General features: G+C 39.1%; 1 long non-coding RNA gene across 5 annotated transcripts in view; it reads right to left on the bottom strand.

Annotated features, from left to right (window-relative positions):
* Positions 1-23,788, bottom strand: part of LOC132019365 (uncharacterized) — a 209,840-nt gene that overhangs the window by 94,740 nt on the left and 91,312 nt on the right. For all 5 annotated transcript variants that reach the window (XR_009404746.1, XR_009404745.1, XR_009404742.1 and 2 more), the window contains 3 exons: positions 21,136-21,192; positions 13,057-13,206; positions 11,472-11,647 (listed from right to left, as the gene is read on the bottom strand). This is a non-coding gene — a long non-coding RNA (uncharacterized LOC132019365). The remainder of the gene's footprint in view (positions 1-11,471; positions 11,648-13,056; positions 13,207-21,135; positions 21,193-23,788) is intronic.

Genomic DNA, 23,788 nt, shown 5'->3' with positions numbered 1-23,788 from the left:
CGGCCCCTGGTAAGGGTGGTGCAATTCCGCCTGGAGCAAAGACACTTCAGAATCACTACAACAGGCCCCTCCCCCAGAATATCAACAAGAAATCCAGCCAAGACCAAGTTCACCAACCAAGGAGTGCAGTTTCAATACCAAGGAGAGCAGCAGAATTCCAGAGGAGGAGAAAGCAAAGCACGGAACTCATGGCTTTCTCCCTATAATTCTTTAGTATTGCAGTTAAATTAATTTTTTTTCTTGTTCATTTTTTTCTCTTCTGCTAAAATTTTTTTAACTTTTACCCTTTTCTTTTTTAACGTTTTTTAACTAGTTTATCTAATATATATATTTTTTCTTTTTATACTTTTTTTATTTGTTTTCTTTTTTAATTCTTTTCTTTCCTTCCTTTTTTTTTTTCCTTTCTTTCTTTCTGAACCTCTTTTTATACCCTTTCTCCCACATCACGCTTTGGGATCTCTTCTGATTTGGTTAAAGCATATTTTCCTGGGGTTGTTGCCACCCTTTTAGTATTTTACTTGCTCCTTCATATACTTTTATCTGGACAAAATGACAAGGCGGAAAAATTCACCACAAAAAAAAGAACAAGAGGCAGTACCGAAGGCTAGGGTCCTAATCAATACAGACATTGGTAATATGTCAGATCTAGAGTTCAGAATGACAATTCTCAAGGTTCTAGCCGGGCTCGAAAAAGGCATGGAAGATATTAGAGAAACCCTCTCTGGAGATATAAAAGCCCTTTCTGGAGAAATAAAAGAACTAAAATCAAACCAAGTTGAAATCAAAAAAGCTATTAATGAGGTGCAATCAAAAATGGAGGCTCTCACTGCTAGGATAAATGAGGCAGAAGAAAGAATTAGCGATATAGAAGACCAAATGACAGAGAATAAAGAAGCTGAGCAAAAGAGGGACAAACAGCTACTGCACCACAAGGGGAGAATTCGAGAGATAAGTGACACCATAAGACGAAACAACATTAGAATAATTGGGATTCGACAAGAAGAAGAAAGAGAGAGGGAAGCAGAAGGTATACTGGAGAGAATTATTGGGGAGAATTTCCCCAAATGGCAAAGGGAACAAGCATCAAAATTCAGGAGGTTCAGAAAACGCCCCTCAAAATCAATAAGAATAGGCCCACACCTCGTCACCTAATAGTAAAATTTACAAGCCTTAGTGACAAAGAGAAAATCCTTAAAGCAGCCTGGGAAAAGAAGTCTGTAACATACAATGGTAAAAATATTAGATTGGCAGCAGACTTGTCCACAGAGACCTAGCAGGCCAGAAAGAGCTGGCATGACATATTCAGAGCACTAAATGAGAAAAACATGCAGCCAAGAATACTATATCCAGCTAGGCTATCATTGAAAATAGAAGGAGAGATTAAAAGCTTCCAGTACAAACAAAAACTGAAAGAATTTGCAAACACCAAACCAGCTCTACAGGAAATATTGAAAGGGGTCCTCTAAGCAAAGAGAGAGCCTACAAGTGGTAGATAAGAAAGGAACAGAGACAATACAGAGTAACAGTCAACTTACAGGCAATACAATGGCATTAAATTCATATCTCTCAATAGTTACCCTGAACGTTAATGGGCTAAATGCCCCAATCAAAAGACACAGGGTATCAGAATGGATAAAAAAACAAAACCCATCTATATGTTGCCTACAAGAAACACATTTTAAGCCCAAAGACACCTCCAGATTTAAAGTGAGGGGGTGGAAAAAAATTTATCATGCCAATGGACATCAGAAGAAAGCAGGAGTGGCAATCCTTATATCAGATCAATTAGATTTTAAGCCAAAGACTATAATAAGAGATAAGGAAGGACATTATATCATACTCAAAGGGTCTGTTCAACAAGAAGATCTAACAATTTTAAATGTCTATGCCCCCAACGTGGGAGCAGCCAACTATATAAACCAATTAATAATAAAATCAAAGAAACACATCAACAATAATACAATAATACTAGGGGACTTTAATACTCCCCTCACTGAAATGGACAGATCATCCAAGCAAAAGATCAGCAAGGAAATAAAGGCCTTAAATGACACACTGGACCAGATGGACATCACAGATATATTCAGAACATTTCATCGCAAAGCAACAGAATACACATTCTTCTTTAGTGCAAATGGAACATTCTCCAGAATAGATCACATCCTCGGTCCTATATCAGGACTCAACCAGTATCAAAAGATTGGGATCATTCCCTGCATATTTTCAGACCACAATGCTCTGAAGCTAGAACTCAACCACAAGAGGAAGTTTGGAAAGAACCCAAATACATGGAGACTAAACAGCATTCTTCTAAAGAATGAATGGGTCAACCAGGAAATTAAAGAAGAATTGAAAAAAATCATGGAAACAAATGATAATGAAAACACAACGATTCAAAATCTGTGGGACACAACAAAGGCAGTCCTGAGAGGAAAATATATAGTGGTACAAGCCTTACTCAAGAAACAAGAAAGGTCTCAGGTACACAACCTAACCCTACACCTAAAGGAGCTGGAGAAAGAACAAGAAAGAAACCCTAAGCCCAGCAGGAGAAGAGAAATCATAAAGATCAGAGCAGAAATCAATGAAATAGAAACCAAAAAAAAAAAACAAAAAACAATAGAACAAATCAACAAAACTAGGAGCTGGTTCTTTGAAAGAATTAATAAAATTGATAAACCCCTGGCCAGACTTATCAAGAAGAAAAGAGAAAGGACCCAAATAAATAAAATCATGAATGAAAGAGGAGAGATCACAACTAACACCAAAGAAATGCAAACTATTATAAGAACATACTATGAGCAACTCTATGCCAACAAATTTGACAATCTGGAAGAAATGGATGCATTCCTAGAAACATATAAACTACCAAAACTGAACCAGGAAGAAATAGAAAGCCTGAACAGACCCATAACCAGTAAGGAGATTGAAACAGTCATTAAAAATCTCCAAACAAACAAAAGCCCAGGGCCAGACGGCTTCCCGGGGGAATTCTACCAAACATTTAAAGAAGAACTAATTCCTATTCTCCTGAAACTGTTCCAAAAAATAGAAATAGAAGTAAAACTTCCAAACTCATTTTATGAGGCCAGCATCACTTTGATCCCAAAACCAGACAAGGGTCCAATAAAAAAAGAGAGGTATAGACCAATATCCTTGATGAACACAGATGCGAAAATTCTCACCAAAATAATAGCCAATAGGATTCAACAGTACATTAAAAGTACATTCACCACGACCTGGATTTATGCCAGGGCTGCAAGGTTGGTTCAACATCCGCAAATCAATCAATGTGATACAACACATCAATAAAAGAAAGAACAAGAACCATATGATACTCTCAATAGATGCTGAAAAAGCATTTGACAAAGTACAGCATCCCTTCCTGATCAAAACTCTTCAAAGTGTAGGGATAGAGGGCACATACCTCAATATTATCAAAGTCATTTATGAAAAACCCACCACAAATATCATTCTAAATGGAGAAAAACTGAAAGCTTTTCCACTAAGGTCAGGAACACGGCAGGGATGTCCATTATCACCACTGCTATTCAACATAGTACTAGAAGTCCTAGCCTCAGCAATCAGACAACAAAAGGAAATTAAAGGCATCCAAATCAGCAAAGAAGAAGTCAAACTATCACTCTTCGCAGATGATATGATACTATATGTGGAAAACCCAAAAGACTCCACTCCAAATCTGCTAGAACTTGTACAGGAATTCAGTAAAGTGTCAAGATATAAAATCAAAGCAATGAAATCAGTTGCATTTCTCTACACCAACAACAAGACAGAAGAAAGAGAAATTAAGGAGTCAATCCCATTTACAATTGCACCCAAAACCATAAGATATCTAGGAATAAACCTAACCAAAGAGGCACAGAATCTATACTCAGAAAACTATAAAGTACTCATGAAAGAAATTGAAGAAGACACAAAGAAATGGAAAAATGTTCCATGCTCCTGGATTGGAAGAATAAATATTGTGAAAATGTCTATGCTACCTAAAGCAATCTACACATTTAATGCAATTCCTATCAAAGTACCATCCATATTTTTCAAAGAAATGGAACAAAGAACACTAAAATTTATATGGAACCAGAAAAGACCTCGAATAGCCAAAGGAATATTGAAAAAGAAAGCCAACGTTGGTGGCATCACAATTCCGGACTTCAAGCTCTATCACAAAGCTGTCATCATCAAGACAGCATGGTACTGGCACAAAAACAGACACATAGATCAATGGAACAAAATAGAGAGCCCAGAAATAGACCCTCAACTCTATGGTCAACTAATCTTCGACAAAGCAGGAAAGAATGTCTAATGGAAAAAAGACAGGCTCTTCAATAAATGGTATCGGGAAAATTGGACAGCCACATGCAGAAAAATGAAATTGGACCATTTCCTTACACCACACACAAAAATAGACTCAAAATGGATGAAGGACGTCAATGTGAGAAAGGAATCCATCAAAATCCTTGAGGAGAACACAGGCAGCAACCTCTTCGACCTCAACAGCAGCAACATCTTCCTAGGAACATCACCAAAGGCAAGGGAAGCAAGGACAAAAATGAACTATTGGGACTTCATCAAGATCAAAAGCTTTTGCACAGCAAAGGAAACAGTTAACAAAACTAAAAGACAACTGACAGAATGGGAGAAGATATTTGCAAACGACATATCAGATAAAGGGCTAGTGTCCAAAGTCTATAAAGAACTTAGCAAACTCAACACCCAAAGAACAAATAATCCAATCAAGAAATGGGCAGAGGACATGAACAGACATTTCTGCAAAGAAGACATCCACATGGCCTACAGACACATGAAAAAGTGCTCCATATCAGTCGGCATCAGGGAAATACAAATCAAAACCACAAGGAGATATCACCTCACACCAGTCAGAATGGCTAAAATTAACAAGTCAGGAAATGACAGATGCTGGTGAGGATGCGGAGAAAGGGGAACCCTCCTACACTGTTGGTGGGAATGCAAGCTGGTGCAATCTCTCTGGAAAACAACATGGAGGTTCCTCAAAATGTTGAAAATAGAACTACCCTATGACCCAGTAATTGCACTACTGGGTATTTACCCTAAAGATACAAACGTAGTGATCCGAAGGGGCACATGCACCCGAATGTTTATAGCAGCAATGTCCACAATAGCCAAACTATGGAAAGAACCTAGATGTTCATCCACAGATGAATGGATAAAGAAGATGTGGTATACATATATACAATGGAATACTATGCAACCATCAAAAGAAATCTTGCCATTTGCAACAACATGGGTGGAACTAGAGCATATCCTGCTTAGCGAAATAAGTCAGTCGGAGAAAGACAACTCTCATAGGATCTCCCTGATATGAGGAAGTGGTGATGCAACATGGGGACTTAAGGGGGTAGGAGAAGAATAAATGAAACAAGATGGGATTGGGAGGGAGACAAACCATAAGTGACTCTTAAACTCACAAAACAAACTGAGGGTTGCTGGGGGGGGGCGTTGGGAGAAGGGCGGTGGCATTATGGACATTGGGGAGGGTATGTGCTTTGGTGAGTGCTGTGAAGTGTGTAAACTGGGTGATTCACAGACCTGTAACCCTGGGGATAAAAATATACTATATGTTTATAAAAATAAATAAATAAAAAGAATACTTGGGTTTTCTTAAGTAATCAATGACTGATAAAGACAACATGAAGCACAGGAAATTATTTTAGGACACAAAATCCTGATTGCCCAGGCAGATTATTTAAAATGTAAGGAAAAATTTTTTACACTGTTTTATTAAGAGCAAACCAATAATCTAAGAAAACTTTGTTTTAACAGAGAGAGAAAACCAAGTTCTAATTTTGTGTCAGTATACTAGCTAGTAATAAAAAGGCTAATTTTTTTAAAAGCCCATATAAATAAATCCATCCAGTCTTGGCAAGCTTTGATCACCCACAAAAAAAAAATTTCTTTTCCAAGATTCCTTTTCCATAAACCTTCTAAAAACTTTTTTTATTCATTCAGTTTTTGTCCTACTCTGTCTTATTTCTAAGTCTGGAACAATTAGTCATTCTATTTCAACAAAATTTCTCTTTTTCCTTTAACAAAAACACATGCTTCATACTTTCACTTATCAAAAACACATCTTAATTTCCTTGCACAGCCTTGCTTTTTTATTTACTTTTATTATTTCTTGCAGATTCATTTACACAACATAGATTTAGAATCTTTAACCATTAGTAACCCTAGTTTTCAGTGAAAACCAGGCATCAGGCAGTTGTGAACTGTCACATATTATCATTCTGTAGCAAATTTATGAACATATCATTTCATAATTCTCTAGAGGTGTTATCTTTCTCATACTTTAATTTTTCATGTTTATTAACAGACTGAAATATATTTAGTTTCTCTATCCTGTAAAAAAACAAGATTCCAAAAGTAGAAAAACTTATGTTTGGCAATTAACATTTCAATGTTTTATCTTTCTTGGAAATAATCTAGCTATTCAATGAATATCTGTCATTTAACTGAGCTAAGATTTCAAGTTATCAGAAAGATTTTTGCAACTTTTTTTTTTAATTCCAGCATAGGGGAATTCCAGCCACCTGGGTGGCACAGGTGGTTGAGTGTCAGACTCTTGAGTTGGGCTCAGGTCATGATCTCAGGGTTGTTAGATCAAGCCCCTCTTTAGGCTCTGAACTCAGCCAGGAGTCTGCTTGAGATTATCTCTCTCCCTCCCCCATTATCCCCCTCATGCTGATGCTTTCTCTTTCTCAAATAAATTTTAAAATCTTCTTTAAAAATTCAGTAGCATTAATATAACAGTGTTATATTATATATATAACATTATATAAAATAACATTATAATGTTATAATATATAAATTATATAAAATATAACTGTTATATTAGTTTCAGGTGTACAATATAGTGATTCAACATGTCCATACAATAACCTATGCTCATCACAAGTCCCTCCTTAATCCCATCATCCGTTTCACCCTTCCCGCTACCCATCTCCCCTCTGGTGACCATCAGTTGGATCTCTATAGTTAAGAGTCTGTTTCTTGGTTTGTCTCTCTCAGTCCCTTTTCCCCTTCACTCATTTGTTTTGTTTCTTAAATTCCACAGACGAGTGAAATCACTGGTATTTGTTTCTCTCTGACTTATTTTACTTAGCATTATACTCTCTAGTTGCATCCATGTCACTACAAATGGAAGATTTCATTCCTTTTATGGCTGAATAATGTTCCATGGTATATGCATACGACATCCTTTTTATCCATTCATTTATTAATGGACACTTGGGCTACTTCCATAATGTGATTATTATAAATAATGTGGCTATAATCATAGGGATGCATGAATCCCTTTGAATTAGTGTTTTTGTATTTTGGGGGGTAAATACTCACATGTGCAATTTCTGGATCATAAGATAGTTCTATTTTTAATTTTTTGAGGAACCCATACTGTTTTCCAGAGTGGCTATACTACTTTGCATTCCCACCACCAGTCCAAGAGGGTTCCTTTTTTACCCCACATTATCATTTGTTTCTTGTGTTTTTGATTTTAACCACTCTGACAGGTATGAGGTGATACCTCATTATGGTTTTGATCTGCATTTCCCTGATGATGAGTGATGTTGAGCATATTTTCATGTGTCTGTTAGCCATATGGATGTCTTGCTTAGAGAAATGTCTGTTTATGTCTTCTGCTCATTTTTTAATTGGATTATTTGTTTTGGGGGTGTTGAGTTGTATCAGTTCTTTATATGTTTTAGATACTAACTCTTTATGAGATATGTCATTTGCAAATATCTTCTTCCATCCAATAGGTTGCCTTTGGTTTTCTTTTTTTATTGTTTCTTTTGCTGTGCAGAAGCTTTATTTTGATGTAGTCCAATAATTTATTTTTGCTTTTGTTTCCCATGCCTTAGGAGACATAGCTAGAAAAATGTTGCTATGGCCAATGTTAGAGAAATTACTGCCTGTACTCCCTGCTAGGATTGTTATGGGTTCAGGCCTCATATTTAGGTCGTTAACCCATTTTCAGCTTGTTTTTGTGTATGGCGTAAGGAAATAGTCCAGTTTCATTTTTTGCATGTAGCTGTCCAGTTTTCCCAACACCATTTGTTGAAGAGAGTGTCTTTTTCCCATTGAATATTCTTTCCTGCTTTACCAAAGATTAATTGACCATATAATTGGATTTTTTTCTCAGTTTGTTCTATTCTGTTCTATTCCTATTCTGTTCTATTGACCTATGATCTATCTGTCTATCTCTGTGCCAGGACCATAACATTTTGATTACTATAGTTTTGCAATACAACTTTAAGTCTGGGATTGTAATACCTCCAGTTTTGTTCTTTCCAAGATTGCTTTTGCTATTTGGGGTCTTTTGTGGTTCCATACAAATCTAATTTCTTATTCTAGTTCTATGAAAAATGCCACCAGTATTTTGATACAGTTTGCATTAAATCTGTAGATAGCTTTGAGTAGTAGAGACATTTTGACATTTGTTCTCCCAATCCATGACTATGGCATGTTTTTCCCTTCTTTGTGTCATCTACAATTTCTTTCAACAGTGTTTTACAGTTTTCATCATACAAGTCTTTCTCCTCTTTGGTTCAGTTTATTCCCTGGTATCTGATTATTTTTGGTGCAATTATAAATGGGATTGTTTTCTTAACTTCTCTTTCTGCTGCTTCATTTTTAGTGTATAGAAATGCAACAGATTTCTGCACATTGATTTGTATCCTACAACTTTATTTAATTCAGATCATACATGTGATCTGTACTGGAGAATGTTTCTGTATGCACTTGAAAAGAATGTGTAGGGGTGCCTGGGTGGCTCAGTCAGTTAAGCATACTGACTCTATTTTGGCTGAGGTCGTGATCTCAGAGTACTGGGACTGTGCACTGGGTGGGGCTCCATGCTCACTGGGGAGTCTGCTTGAGGATTCTCTCCCTCTTCCTCTGCCCTTCCCCCTCCCTTTCTCTGTCTCTCTCTCTCTCCCTCAAATAAATAAAATCTTTTTTAAAAAAAGAAAGAAAGAAAAGAATGTGTAGTCTGTTATTTTTGGATGCAATGTTCTGAATATATCTGTTAAATCTGTTTCAGTGAGTCATTCAAAAATACTGTTCTCTTATCGATTTTCTGTTTTATTTGCCCATCAATGTAAGTGGGGTGTTAAAGTCTCCTCCTATTATTGTATTACTATCAATTAGTTTCTTTATGTTTGTTATTAACTATTTTATGATTTGGGTACTCCCATGTTGGGTGCATTAATACTTAAAATTGCTATGTCTTCTTGTTGGATTATCCCCTTTGTTATTATATAGTATCCTTCTTTTTCTCTTTTTACAGTCTTTGTTTTAAAGTCTATTTTGTCCATTATAAGTATTGATACTCTAGTTTTCTTTTGCCATCCATTTGCATGATAAATGTATCTCCATCCTCTCAGTTTCAATCTGCAGGGGACTTTAGGTCTGAAATGAGTATCTTACAGGCAGTATACAGATGGGTCTTGTTTCTTTATCCACTCTTGTCACCCTTTATCTTTTTATTGGAGTGTTTAGTCCATTTATGTTCAAATTAATTATTGACAGATATGAATTTGTTACCATTTTATTATTTGTTTTGTGGTTGTTTTTGTAGCTTCACTCTGATTCTTTCTTCTCTTGCCCTCTTTCTTGGTTTGCTTGTTTTCTATAGTTTTATACTTGGATTCCTTTCTATTTATTCTTTGCATATCTATTAGTGGTTTTTGATTTGTTGTTACCATTAGGTTTGTATATAACATCTTCTAATTATTGTTGAAAAGTTCATTTATAAACATGTATCCCATTTACCTTTATTCAATTCACTTGTTCTTATAATTACGCTTGAATTGCTCATGAAAATTTCATGAGACATAAAACAAAAGCTAGCCATCACCTTAAGCTATTTTTCTTGTGGGCATATCAGGTACATTTCCTAAAAATCATGGAAGCAAAGAACCTAAAAGTTAAATATTTGGGTTTTCCCTCCTTTATTTTTTTAATTGCCATGTTTGACAAGCAATTTATTTTTATTGTACATTTTATTCTTCAGTTGAATTCATACTTTTATAATTTTAAACATATAATGAGATAATCAAAGCTTCTTTTACCAGTAAATCTAGGTAGGAAAACAATGTATATCCACATTATAATTAATCCTGAGAATTCTGAGGACATACCTATATTATTTTACCAACAGTTTTTATAGTTGCTTTATTTACCAAAAAATATCCCAGATCACACAAATTAAACACACACACATCAGTTAGTTTCCTTATTTCTGAGAGTTATGTAAGTGCCCACTTATCTCTAAACCAATTAGGGAAGAACTCATTTGAGAGATTTTATAAATTAATTTGATAATACCACCTGGAGATAGAAAATTATCACCTGTGTACAACATACAGACATATATACACACATACATAAACATATAGACAAATACAGATTTTTTTTTTAGCTTTCATTCTAAAATTTTGGTCATAAGTTAATAAAACATAGTAATACAAACTCACTGATTTATCTTCACTTTATATTTTTATCTGCATTGTGTTTTTAGCAAATAGGACAAATCAATGTTACCTGCATGCCAATAATTGTGGAGAAGACTTTTAAATTTTTCTTTTATCCTGATATGTGATCTGATGGAGTCTATGTATTAAATTGTAGGCTAGTAACTGAGGAGACACCCAGCAGCTGTCTGGACATCTCCAGTGCACAACTGGAGTGGACAAAACATCTAGCTCTGGTTCCAAACAGTTTTATTTTTTTTTTTTTTCAGCCTTAGGCGATTGCTTTTGGAGGTCCTTGAGTTTCCTGAGAGCCCCTAAGGGAGGGTAGGGGGCCTAAAAGTCAAGAGGCTGTAGGGAACTGAGAAGATAAAGTGAAAGGGAAAAATCTGGTAGGGTTGAACAGAGGAATAGAGAAGGTAGGGGTTGAAGGGGAACATAGAAAAGGATTCAAGAGAACTTTATGGAATATTGAAGGTGCTAAGAGAAGGAAGGAGGAAAGACACAATGGAAAGGGACAGGCCTTAGAGGATCCAGTTTGGGGAGATCTCAAGTTTTCCAAAGAGATCAATGGAGTTCTCAATTATCCTCAGCAAAATCACGCCAACAAGAAAAGAAGCAGACAAGATCCCAGAGCCTATAATTAGTAGAGGTACAAGAAGGGGGCTTCAGTCAACTGAGGAGTTCCCACGGGAGAAGCAGAATCCAACAAAGAGAACAGAGAGACCTCACAGAGAGCCAAGAAGTAAAACTTCCAGGCCAGAGAGTGAGGGAATAATTTTCTCAGGAAAGAGAACCAGAGAGAAGAGACTTCCAGCTTAATAGGTACCTTTCAAAGAAGCCAGGGACTCTAATTCATCTTCTTACAAACAGAGAAATATAGAACTCTAAGTCAGCTTCCAGAGTATACTCAGAATCTTAAGAATCAAAATCTGTCCTTACCAGCTTCAACAATGTCTGTCTGAAGCACTGGTTCCAGAGTCATACTCTCCCACAGATCCCCAATCTATTAGGCAGGAGGGAAGGCAAAGGCTTCAAAGGTGCATTCTTGGGATCCTAGGTGAGAAGTCCAGGGGCCCAATGATGAATCTTATCCCATCTGAGTTATGGCTCTGTAACTGTTAAAGAAAAAAATATTCAGTGAGACTTGTTAAAAAAGGTAAGATGGACTTTATTCACGACCATCACGATAGGAACAGGGAATACTGTAATGGGATTTTGCAGTGGGGTAAGAGAGACCAGGCTCAACTCCAAACAGAGCAGGGCAAGTAGGAATTTAAAGCCAAGGAGTAGAGTGGTGGGGGGTGGGACAGGGGTGTAATGGATGAAAAATTATTAAGGAGAAATGTCGAGCATAAGAGGGGTACTGGCTAACCCTACCTAATGGGATTCTTGCTGACAACAGGCTAGGATGATCAGACATCACCCAGGGGATGACAGATCTGATCAGATCTTGAAGGTGATCCAACAGCAAGGGTGAGTGGCTCTAGTTAAACAGACTTATCAAGGATCTTGCTAAAACTAGATTTTACAAGGATATGCAGAGATGGGCCCAGGGGAAGGTCCAGGAGCCTAATTAAAGTTTGCACAAGCCAAGTATCTTTGTTAGTGGGTTTATTTTAAAGAGGAAAAAAATAATAAAAATGGGAGATGGTATCCCAGAGATAAAACTTCATATTTATCTAAATTTAACTCAAGGCTATATCCATTAGAATTCATTAAAAGCCTGGCTCCCTGAAAACCATGTAACCTTTTGCCTTCAGAGAGCTTAATAAGGCTGCAGGGCAGTCTCAGAATTTGAGAGAAGTCCATGAAAGGAAACAATCCAACGGAAAGAGGGAAGCATCACATTGTAAGGATGTCAAAAATTCATCATAATTTACTTAACTCTAGTCCCCTACCCTAAGTCACTTTTAGCAACTCAAGTATCCTTAAAGATGCATAACTGAAGGAATATAGATTTCAGCATTTTTTTCCTAGGCTCTTATTACAGACGTGTCAAACCCATGGCATATGATCAGGCAGGTAAATTATACTGACTTTTCAGTCACTGAAGCCCCGGTTCAAATCCCGACTCTTCAACTTAGCTATTTTTTTTTTAAGATTTTATTTATTTATTTGACAGAGAGAGATCACAAGTAGGCAGAGAGGCAGGCAGAGAGAGAGAGAGGGAAGCAGGTTCCCCGCTGAGCAGAGAGCCCGATGCGGGATTCAATGTCAGGACCCTGAGATCATGACCTGAGCCGAAGGCAGCAGCTTAACCCACTGAGCCACCCAGGCGCCCTCAACTTAGCTATTTGACCACAGGCAGGTTTTCTAATGGCACTAACCACTATTTTCTCAACTGTAAGCCTGAAGTCATTGTTTTACCTAACCCACAAAGCCGTTTTGAAGGTGGGATAAAACAACGCATCACAGTGCCTAGCAAATTGCCTGTCACGGAGTTTGCACTTAGGAAAATGGTTTAAAAGCTTAAGTAAGTGGGAGTAAATTAGAGAGGAGGGCAAACAGAGCAAAGGATACTTACCTTCCTGCCAATTGTGAGCTCCAGCCCACGAGACTGGCCTTGTTACAGATGGAATCATTTCTTGCCAGAAAGTTCCCTGGGCTTGTTGAACTTGGCGTCGGGTCCCCAATGTTTTCAGGCTTGGCATGGTTTTCTCTAGCAAGATATTCTCTTTTGGGGGAGAAAAAAAAAGCGATACAGTAATAAAGGGAAACTATATAGTAAGAATGCCAAAGAATGTTTGAGAATATGAATCATGGGGGAGAGAATTCTTGAATTTATCTTTTCCCAATGATATTTTTATTAAGGAGAAAGATTTCCTCCTTTTTCTTTCTTGTTTTATTATTTAAATTCAACTTGGCAACAGATAGTACATCATTAGTTTCATATGTAGAATTCAATAATTCATCAGTTGCATATAACACCCAGTGCTCATCATATTACATGCCCTCCTTAATGCCTATGGCCCAATTACCCCATTCCCCACCCTTTCCCCTCCAGCAACCCTGTTTGTTTCCTATAGTTAAAAGTCTCTTATGGTTTGTCTCCATATTTGATTACTTCTAAGTCATTTTTTCCCTCTCTTCCCCTATGATTCTCTGCGCTATTATATTTCTCATAAGATAATTGTCTTTCTCTGATTGACTTATTTCACTCAGCATAACACCCTCTAGTTCCATCTATGTCAGTGCAAATTGTAAGTATTCATGCTTTCTGATGGCTGAGTAATATTCCATTGTATATGTATACCACATTTTCTCTATCCATTCATCTGTTGATGGATATCTCAGCTCTTTCCATAGTTTGGCTATTGCGGACATTGCTGCTATAAATGTTAGAGTGCATGTATTCCTTCAGATCATTACATTTGTATTTTGGGATAAATACCTGGTAGTGCAATTGCTGAGTCATAGGATAGTCTATTTTTAACTTCTTATGGAACCTCCATACTGTTTTCCAGAGTGGCTGTACATCTTACATTCCCACCAACAGTGTAAGAGGGTTACCTTTCTCCACATCCTTGCCAACACTTGTTTCCTGACTTGTTAATTTTAGCCATTTTGACTGCTGTGAGGTGGTATCTCATTGTGGTTTTGATTTGTATTCCCCTGATGCGGTGTGATGTCAAGCATTTATTTTTTCATATGTCTGTTGGCCAGTTGTATATCTTCTTAGGAGAAATGTCTGTTCATGTCTTCTGTCCATTTCTTGACTGGATTATCTGTCCCCAGGGGTTTTGAGTTTGATAAGTTCTTCATAGATCTTGGATACTAGCCCTATATCTGATATGCCATTTGCAAATATCTTCTCCCACTCTGTAGGTTACATTTCAGTTTTGTTATTTCCTTTGCTATGCAAAAGCTTTTTATCTTGATGCAGTCCCAATAGCTCATTTTTGCTTTTGTTTCCCTTGCCTTTGGAGATGTGTCTAGCAAAAAGCTGCTGCAGCCAGTTCAAAGAGGTTGCTGCCTATGTCCTCATCTAGGATTTTGATGGATTCCTGTCTCACATTTAGGTCTTTATCCATTTTGAGTTTATTTTTGTGTACGGTGTAAGGAAATGGTCCAGTTTCATTCTTCTGCATGTGGCTGTCCAATTTTCCCAACACCATTTGTTAAAGAAACCGTCCTTTTTCCATTGGATATTCTTTCCTGCTTTGTTAAAAACTAGTTGGCCAGAATGGAGGGTCCATTTTTGGGTTCTGTATTCTGTTCCATTGATCTATGTGTGTTTTTGTGCCAGTAACATACTGCCTTGATGATTATAGGCTTCATAATAAAGCTTGAAGTCCCTAATTGTGGTGCCACCAGCTTGGGTTTTCTTTTTCAACATTCCTTTGGCTATTGGGGATCTTTTCTGGTTCCATAAAAATTTTAGGATTACTTGTTCCAGCTCTGTGAAAAAAGCTGATGGTGTTTTGATAGGGATTACATTGAACGTATAGATTGTTCTAGGTAGCAGAGATGTTTTAACAATATTTATTCTTCCAATCCATGAGCACAGGATGTTTTTCCATTTTTTATGTCTTCCTCAATTTCTTTCATAAGAGTTCTATAGTTTTTAGAGTACAGATCCTTTATCTTTTTGGTTAGGTTTATTCCTGGGTACTTATGGTTTTTGGTGCAATTGTAAATGGGATTGATTCCTTAATTTCTCTTTCTTCTGCCTCATTGTTAGCATATAGAAATGCAACTGATTTCTGTGCACTGACTTTATATCCTGCTATGTTGCTGAATTCCTGTATGAATTCTAGCAATTTGGGGGTGGAGTCTTTTCAGTTTTCCTCATAAAATATGTCATCTGCAAAGAGTGAGACTTTGACTTCTTCTTTCTTGAGCCCCTGCATCTGCATTTCCTTTAACACTTTCTTATGAAACTCTTGCTTTTGTTTCATTTTTACTATGTAGCTATTTTAAAGACCTGTTCCTGTCTCTGTGTGCCCTTTTCTTTCAGGCGGCCATGGGAAGAGTTTCAACAGGCCCAACCAACAGAGATAGTAACAGCAGAATGTTATGTCCTATACCTTTTGGAGGCTGAGGCATAAGGACTGGAGGGTTGTAAATACAATGCAGAGAGTGGCCCACGGTGTCCTGGATATTATGAATATCCAGGATATGGATATTACGTAGTTGTAGCAACACACCCATAGAATGGCCTAGTTTCCTGCCTCCCTGAGATGACCAAGAAAGAATGAACAGAGATCATCTGTAACAGAGAGCTCTGTACATCTCCACAGAGGGAAGTGTTGGCCAAAAAGCCAAAAAGGCTCACTGAGGAAACATGGCTAAATCTCCCACTCAGCGTTAGAGGAAACAGACCTATAAAATGGAGGTGGCTATAAAGTCTGCCAAGAAGGTAAATCATGCACACGAGATTTCAGGACCACTTAATGCACAGCAGATTTTGGGACCCCTTCATCTATAGAATACAACAGATGGACTAATAATAGTATAGAAAAATATTTTATGTTTCAGTGGAAAACTATTCATCCCTTTCTACAGCATACTCTTCTGGGTTATGAGATTCTAGGGCTATTCACTGTATTTGAATTGTTCCATAAAGCTTTGTAAGCTATAGGTAACTGATAGATATGTGATTTCCATCCTGTCTGGTAATGATTTAACTGACCACCCTACCACCACCCCACCTGGCCTTAAAACTGGAAAAAAACAGTTTTGTTTCCATTTGCAATTCATCTCAACTTTCCTTTACTTGTATAAATCTGGGCTGTTTTCACTTTTCCTTTGAAACAGCTGTTATATGTTGAATAATGTCCCCCCTCAAAAAAAAAAAAAAAGTCTTGAATCCCAGTACATGTGAATGTGACCTTATTTGAAAATAGGGTCTTTGCAAATGATCAAGTTGAGATGAGGTCATAGCGTGGGCCTTAATCCATTAGAACTGTGTCCTTATTAAAAGAGGAAGTTTGGCCCAAGAGACAAGGCAGACAGAATGAATGTATGCCATATGAAGAAGGAGGCAGATATAGGGATAATGGGCCTTACAAACTAAGCAATACCATAGATTTTCAGCAAACCACCAAAAACTGGGAGAAAGGTATGGAACAGATTCTCCTTCAGAGCCTGCAGAAGGAACCAACTCAAGCAACCTTGATCTCAGACGTCTAGTCTCCAGAACTGCAAGGAAATAAATCTGTTGTCTAAGCCCCCCAGTTTGTGCTACTTGACTATGGCAAGCCTAGCAAACTGATATGCCGGTTGTATCTGCCTAATTCCCTTCTATCATATGAGTAAAATAAATTCTTTGAAACATGTTCATTTTATACTCTGTATGAGAGTCTGGAGTTTACCTTTTTCTGGAAATGATCTTTTAATAAGATACATGGATCTCTTGCTGTCTCTCTCTGTTCCTGAAGACTTCTCAGCCAGAACTATCCCTGAAGACTAATTTTTTTCATTGAGATTTTAGGTTGCATAAAGGCATCACAATGTATCTTTTAAAAATGACCCATAATTGAAAACTAAACTACTCAAAATGCACTGCCTTGCCCCCATTCAGATGAATGGATACAAAGGGAATGAAGCCCAGCCACCTTCTAGGCTCTGTGCTGGGTACCTGGAACTCTGCAGGATATTTTTTGAATCCCTACCACAGCCATCCTACCTTCTCTAATGTTGGACCAGTAGTATTCACCTTTCTCCCCCCAGCCTCAGGGAAAGGGATCCTATTCCAAATTTCCCCAGGAATAAAACCTGATTGGTCTGAGATTCTTATGGTAGTTCCAGCCACCTTGTGCTCATAAGGGTAGCTACCCTAAGGACAAAATCTGTCACAAACAAACATGGAAGAGCAGACAGGACAATTCTTGGGTTCTTCATAACATCCAAGGTAACCTACCCAGAGTAACACAATTCAAAATCTAGACCTATCTTGTGTCCCACACTGCTTACCTTTTCTGTGTTTATTATTAGTCAGTGAATGAAGGTTAATTTATCCTACTTCTTATTTGTTTTTATCCTTTAAAATGTCTTGGGAGACCATAGAGCCTAGTGATTAAGAGCAAACTGTGGTGTCAGGTGGACCTAGGTTTAAATCCTGCCTCCGTGTGATCTCCAGCAAGTCAAGTAACCCCTTTATGCCTCAGTTCCCTCAAATACAGAATGGGGATAACAGTCGTATGCTACAAGCTTGTGATGAGGACTAAGTGAAATTACATATGTAAAGGACATACCACAGGTCCTGGCACATGACACATGCACAGAAAAATATTGATGGTGTTTATGTATTACTATTACTGTGCCATGCAGGATTACCTTACCTTTTCTTTCTTTTCTTTTTTTTTTTAAGAAGATTATCATGATTACTTTTTTTTTAAGATTATTTATTTATTTATTTATTTGATAGACAGAGATCACAAGCAGGCAGAGAGAGAAGGGGAAGCAGGCTCCCTGCTGAGCAGGGAGTCCGATGCAGGGCTCGAACCCAGGACCCCAGGACCCCGGGATCATGACCTGAGCTGAAGGCGGAGACTTTAGCCCACTGAGCCACCCAGGCGCCCCTACCCTACCTTTTCAATAAGCAACCAGCATTTCAAATGTAAAAAGAGCATCCTATTCCTCATACATAGTGTGGTTTCATCAGTTGATTTCAGATTCATTAGAGCCTCCCCTCTTCATACTAATACTGGGAGCTCCCCTTCTTCCTTCCCAGATACCTACCATCAAAGGAGCCCAACTCCCCAGGAGCACCCGTCATTCCTTCGGGAAGCCCAGCCTTAGAACTCCCCAGGTCCCTGAGAGCTCACGTGGCTGCCAGGCAGGAGCAGAAAGATAAAACCCTACTTGTTCCCTCTCTTCACAATAAGACCTTTGGCGATTTAGAGGGACACAGAGATAAAAGACTGGATTTTTTTTCTCTTTTCATTTTTTTTCCCCAAAAACAAATGGTGGTTTGTCTTCCCCAGCCACTCCTTCAGAGCCACACCAGTATCAAAGATCCTGAAATCAGCAGAGAGGCGAGGCAGAGGAGGTCTACTCTACCCAGCAGGGAATTTGCTTGCTTACAGGACCAAACAGAAAAGGAAGGGGAGAGAGGAGCCATATGCAAAGAGCATCTCACTGGGGTGACCTAAGCTCATATCCCTCACCCCATTCCCAAAAGTTTGTTTTCTTTTTTTTTTTTTTAATGATTTTATTTATTTGAGAGAGAGAGAGAGAGCATGAGAGGAGCGAGATCAGCGGGAAAAGCAGACTCCCTGCTGAGCAAGGAGTCTGATGTGGGACTCGATCCCAGGACTCCAGGATCATGACGTGAGTGGAAGGCAGTTGCTTAACCAACTGAGCCACCCAGGCACCCCACAAGTTTGTTTTCTTAACATCTACTCTATGCCACTTGAAGCTTGGCACACAGACAAGGGCAGTGAGGACAGAGAGAAGGAAAGCTCAACTTGTGTCATGGATAAATCCTGAGTTGACCCAACATCTCATAGTCCAGAGGGCTTACTGTGCTGACAGCATTCAGCTGGGACTTACAAGTCTGCTGTCACGTTCTGCTCAAAGTCCATGTGACCACATGCAAATGGAGAAGGAATGAGAATAGTCTGGTGTAACAAGGGGCCTATTGTTTCTGGAGTATATCCTATGGGTTGGGTCCTATACTAAGTCCCCAATATGTAGCAACCATGGGGTAGTTGGGACTACTTTCCCCATTTACAGATGTGCATCCCACAGCTTACAGAGATCAAGTCCAAAGCCACATCCTAAGAGGCAGAGCCAGGACTTAAACTCAGATCTGCACCAAAATGTGTATTCTTAACCAGATGATGTAAAGCTGCTTTCCACGGGGATTGTGAGTACACTCTGAAAAAATACCAAGCAATATACAGTTTGGGGGCACCTGTTATCCATTGATTTGTTCCTTCAAAAAATGTTAGGCTGAAGTCCTAACCCCCTAGTACCTGGAAAGTACTATTTGGAAATAGGGTCTTTTCAGATGTAATCAAGTGAAAATGAGAACATACTAGATTAGGGTGGGCCCAAGAAGGGAAATCTGGATACACGTAATACACGCACTCACACAAGGAAGAGAGCCATGTGAAGACGGAGGCAGAAATTGGAGTGATGCTGCCACAAGCCCAGGACCATCAAAGATTGCTGGAAACCCCTAGAAGCAAGGAAAAGGCAAGGAAGGATCCTCCCCAGATCCTTGGAGAGAACATGGTGTGGCCAGCAACTTGATTTTGGACATCTGGCCTCCAGAATGGTGAGAACAGGTTTCTGTTGTTTTAAGCCACCAAGTTTGTGGCACTTTCTTACGGCAGCCTTAGGAAGGCTGTCTGTCTTTGTGAGTTTACAGAGGAAGAGGAGGAGGGGAAAGGAGTTGCAGGGAGAGGAGAGGAAGGCAAGACAACTTTCAGACGAGTTCATATAAGGCCACTATCACATAGTGGCCTGGGGAACAGGGCAAGGATGTTAGTCACAAAAGAGAGACAGACAGAAGTGGGTGATGAAGGTAGGGAAATGAGGGGTTTAAGTGAGGGAAGGGATGGCAAGGAGAGAGAGGAGAAGGGGAAGGGGTTGGGTGGGTCAGCTCCTTGAAAGGGAGAAGAGTCCAAAAAGGTTCTGACATTCCCCGCCAGGGAGGGAAGGGATTGAGAAAGAGCAGACTGCTGCCTACACTCTGTCCCGTGACCATGACCTTGCCCCCTGCCACTGCCCCAACCTTCTCACACCTCCACAGGCCTCTTACATCAGACTCCTCTTCAGTTACTGCCCTCAGGGAACATGTAGTTAGCACTCAATAAATGACTGACAGGAGGACCAGGGAGTGGCACCAAGAACAAGGAGCTAAGAGCCCCTTGATTTCTTCAGCCTGGAATTGCTCTGCATCCCCTATCCAGCCAGCCTAGAAAGAAGGTACTTAGAACTCCCTCGCATCCCAACTTGGATGGGGCATGAGCCCACCTCCCTGGGCCCAAAACAACTTCCACACCCCTTTATCATCGTGCTTGGACATTATCTTGTGTTTCTTTCTTTCTTTCTCTCTCTCTCTATGTATATCTATACACAGATATGAGTAGATAGGGAAGTAGAGAGATATAAACACATAGATATCTACCTATTGCTATAGATACAAATAAAGATAGATAGATAGATAGATACAATGGGTCCTCCATTAGAGTGTAGGCTTCTGGAAGGCAGTGTCCTACTCAGCTCTAGCCAGGGCTGTTACAGAGCCTGGTGCACCATAGTTGGGTCAGTAAATAGTTGATCAATGAATATCTGAGGTATCTAGATATCTATCTAGATATCTAGATAGGTATCTAGATATCTAGAACTCACATGACAAAAAGTATTAATAGGAAAACAGGCAAAGGACATAAACACATGATTTATGGACATAAACACATAAAAGAAATAGAAATGGTTCTCAACTACATGAAAAGATACTTAAGCACAATCGTAATAAGAGGAATGCAAGTTAAAGCTACACTGAGAAAGGATGTTTCACCTCTTGGACCAACATTAGTGTGACAAGACACCCTGTGGAGAGGTTGTGGGACCCAAGCAGGCCCATCCCTGCTCCCAGGAATGACATAATCCATAAGGTAATGTCTATTAAAATTACAATTATGCTTACCCTTCATACAGCAATCCCACTTCTGGCAAGCACCTGCAGCATATCTCACAGACAGACCTGCAAACATAAAACTGGAGTATGTACAAGTATTTTTGAAACAAAAGATCTAAAGTCATGCAAGGGCCCTTCTCTAGAGAAGTGGGAAAATAAACTATGATGCTTGAATAAGAATGAAAAAAATGAAGACTATATTCATATTTGCTTCATTTGCATTAAGAAAGATAGGTCAGAGCCATAAGAAACTAATGCACACGGCTCCTTAAGTGGGAACAGCAGGCAGGGTAGATTGCTAGAGACCGAGCAAGATTTCTCAAGGCATGGCTTTCACATCAAGCTGATTCTTGAATTACATAAATGTACTGCATGGTCAAATTATAATAATTTAAAACACATAAGCATATAATATTAATAAATAACATGTAATTTAGGAAGTAATATGTAGAAGGTAGAGTTAGAACTCTACACTGCTTTTATACACTACAGGAAGGTCCCTGAAGAAGAAATAAAAATGACTTAAGAAACTCAGAACAGTTTAATTTTAAAAGAACATTAAAATTTACTTATTATCAATTTCCTAAAACTAAAGAGGAGGATCTGTTTTCCTTAAGAACAAAAAACTGGGGGCACCTGGGTGGCTCAGTGGGTTAGGCCTCTGCCTTCAGCTTGGGTTGTGATCTCAGGGTCCTGTGATCGAGTCCCGCATTGGGCTCTCTGCTCAACGAAGAGCCTGCTTCCCCCTGCCTGCCTCTCTGCCTACTTCTGATCTCTCTCTCTGTCAAGTAAGTAAATTTAAAAAGAAAGAAAGAAAGAACAAAAAACTGGGGTAAATAAATAATGCCAGTCAAAAGCCCTTAAGCCATCTGAAGGAAAAGTCCATTGGTCATTGTGGGGAACATACACTCAGGACGTAAGCTGCCTAGCCACTCATTATCTATTTTCCCCCAACAACCTCCCTGGAATTTTATTTATTTCCTAATTTCAGCCTCTTGTAGCCATTTTTAGTCTCACCAATATCCTCACATCTTGAACTTACCTAGACTTTTCCATATCATCCATCAAAGCCTTCTAAGATGTCTAACTCAATACACCTTTCACATTTTTGTTCAAAATCTAAATTGGCTATCATAAGGATATAATAATGCCTTGCCCAACCCAGGATACTATAACTCATTAAACCCCATAACATTCTCACAAGATAAAGACCATGATAATCCATTTTATTGGCATTTTACAGAAGAGAAAAGGGAGCCTAGAGAGGTGGGGTGCTTTGTTCAAGGTTAGGTAGTGTGGGGAGGTAGTACCAGGATGGAAACCCTAGCAGTTTGACTTCAGAGCCCATTCTCACCACTGCTGCAACCTTAGGTGTCCCCAAAATGCTTTATGGCCAGTAGACCTTTTCTTCTGCTCACATCCCTCCATCCATGCATTCACTTGTCTATCAGACATCCACGGCCATCTACAGTAAAGGCAGTGTGCTAGGTGAAGGGGATACAAGATTAAGAAGATAGTGGTCCTTGGGACGCCTGGGTGGCTCAGTTGGTTACGCGGCTGCCTTCATTCAGTTCAGGTCATGATCCCAGCGTCCTGGGATCGAATCCCACATTGGGCTCCTTGCTCCACAGGGAGCCTGTATCTCCCTCTTCTACTCTGTCTGCCTGTGTGCTCGCTCACTCTCTCTCTCTCTGTCTCTGACAAATAAATAAATAAAATCTTTAAAAAAAAAAAAAAAAAGATAATGGTCCTTGATTTTGAGAAGCTTATAGTCCCGAGAGAATACACAGATAAGCACACCACTCCAAATACAAGCAGTTCTGCAGTGTGAGCCTAGGACAGGGCCTCCTGACCTACTTCTGTACCTCTTTTGTTTTTCCTCCCTAGAACAGGAAGTCTCCTTTTGGGGTCCTGTGTCTATCACAAGTGGAAAATCAACTCCTTCAGGATTCATCCAGGTAAAATAATGGGATCCACACAGACTCACATGCTAACAACGATCAGATTTGGTCTTGGGGTCTGCTTTCCTGTAGCTCACAGTTTTAAGCATGTCATTTCATGTTGAAACAAGAACAAGAGAATTGTGTGTTTTTGCTTCTAGCCACAAGAATCAGGTCGAAACAAAAGAGAACGGAGACCTCATTTGATAATACTTCTTAGAAAAGAACTCAACTGAGTTCTTTTCTGAACTGAGCAGTAAAGAAGAGCCCTGAGATCTTACCTGTTGCCCTTAAACGTCCTCTTCCTTATCACAGTCCAAACGACTCATGTTCCTAACATCACCGCCCTAAGTGAGAAGGGGCAACTTACTTGCTAAACATGCAGTTTTCCCTGTGATCTGCTCAGTCTCCACAGAGCAAAAGTGACTGCCCAAGTTCTATCCCCCAAATGAAGCACCAAAATTAATCACACAAACCTGGGTTCAAAAGCCAGACTCTGCCACTTCCTGAGAAATCATCAGCATCAACTTCCTCATCCCGAGAACAGGATTAATAATGAAGATTTGGTAAGATAATAATACATACAGAGGCTCTAGCCTCAGGTATGACACAAATTCAAAGCTTTCTTGGGACACTCTCTTAACCAGAGTCACTGCCAACTTCCACATGCAAAGCCACTGGGCTCGGCTCCCCAGCATTAGCCTTGGCTCCCTCTGCCCACG

The sequence above is a fragment of the Mustela nigripes genome, chromosome 6, assembly GCF_022355385.1.
Source record: "Mustela nigripes isolate SB6536 chromosome 6, MUSNIG.SB6536, whole genome shotgun sequence".
Taxonomy (NCBI): Eukaryota; Metazoa; Chordata; class Mammalia; order Carnivora; family Mustelidae; genus Mustela; species Mustela nigripes.
This window is presented reverse-complemented; position numbering and strand designations above follow the sequence as displayed.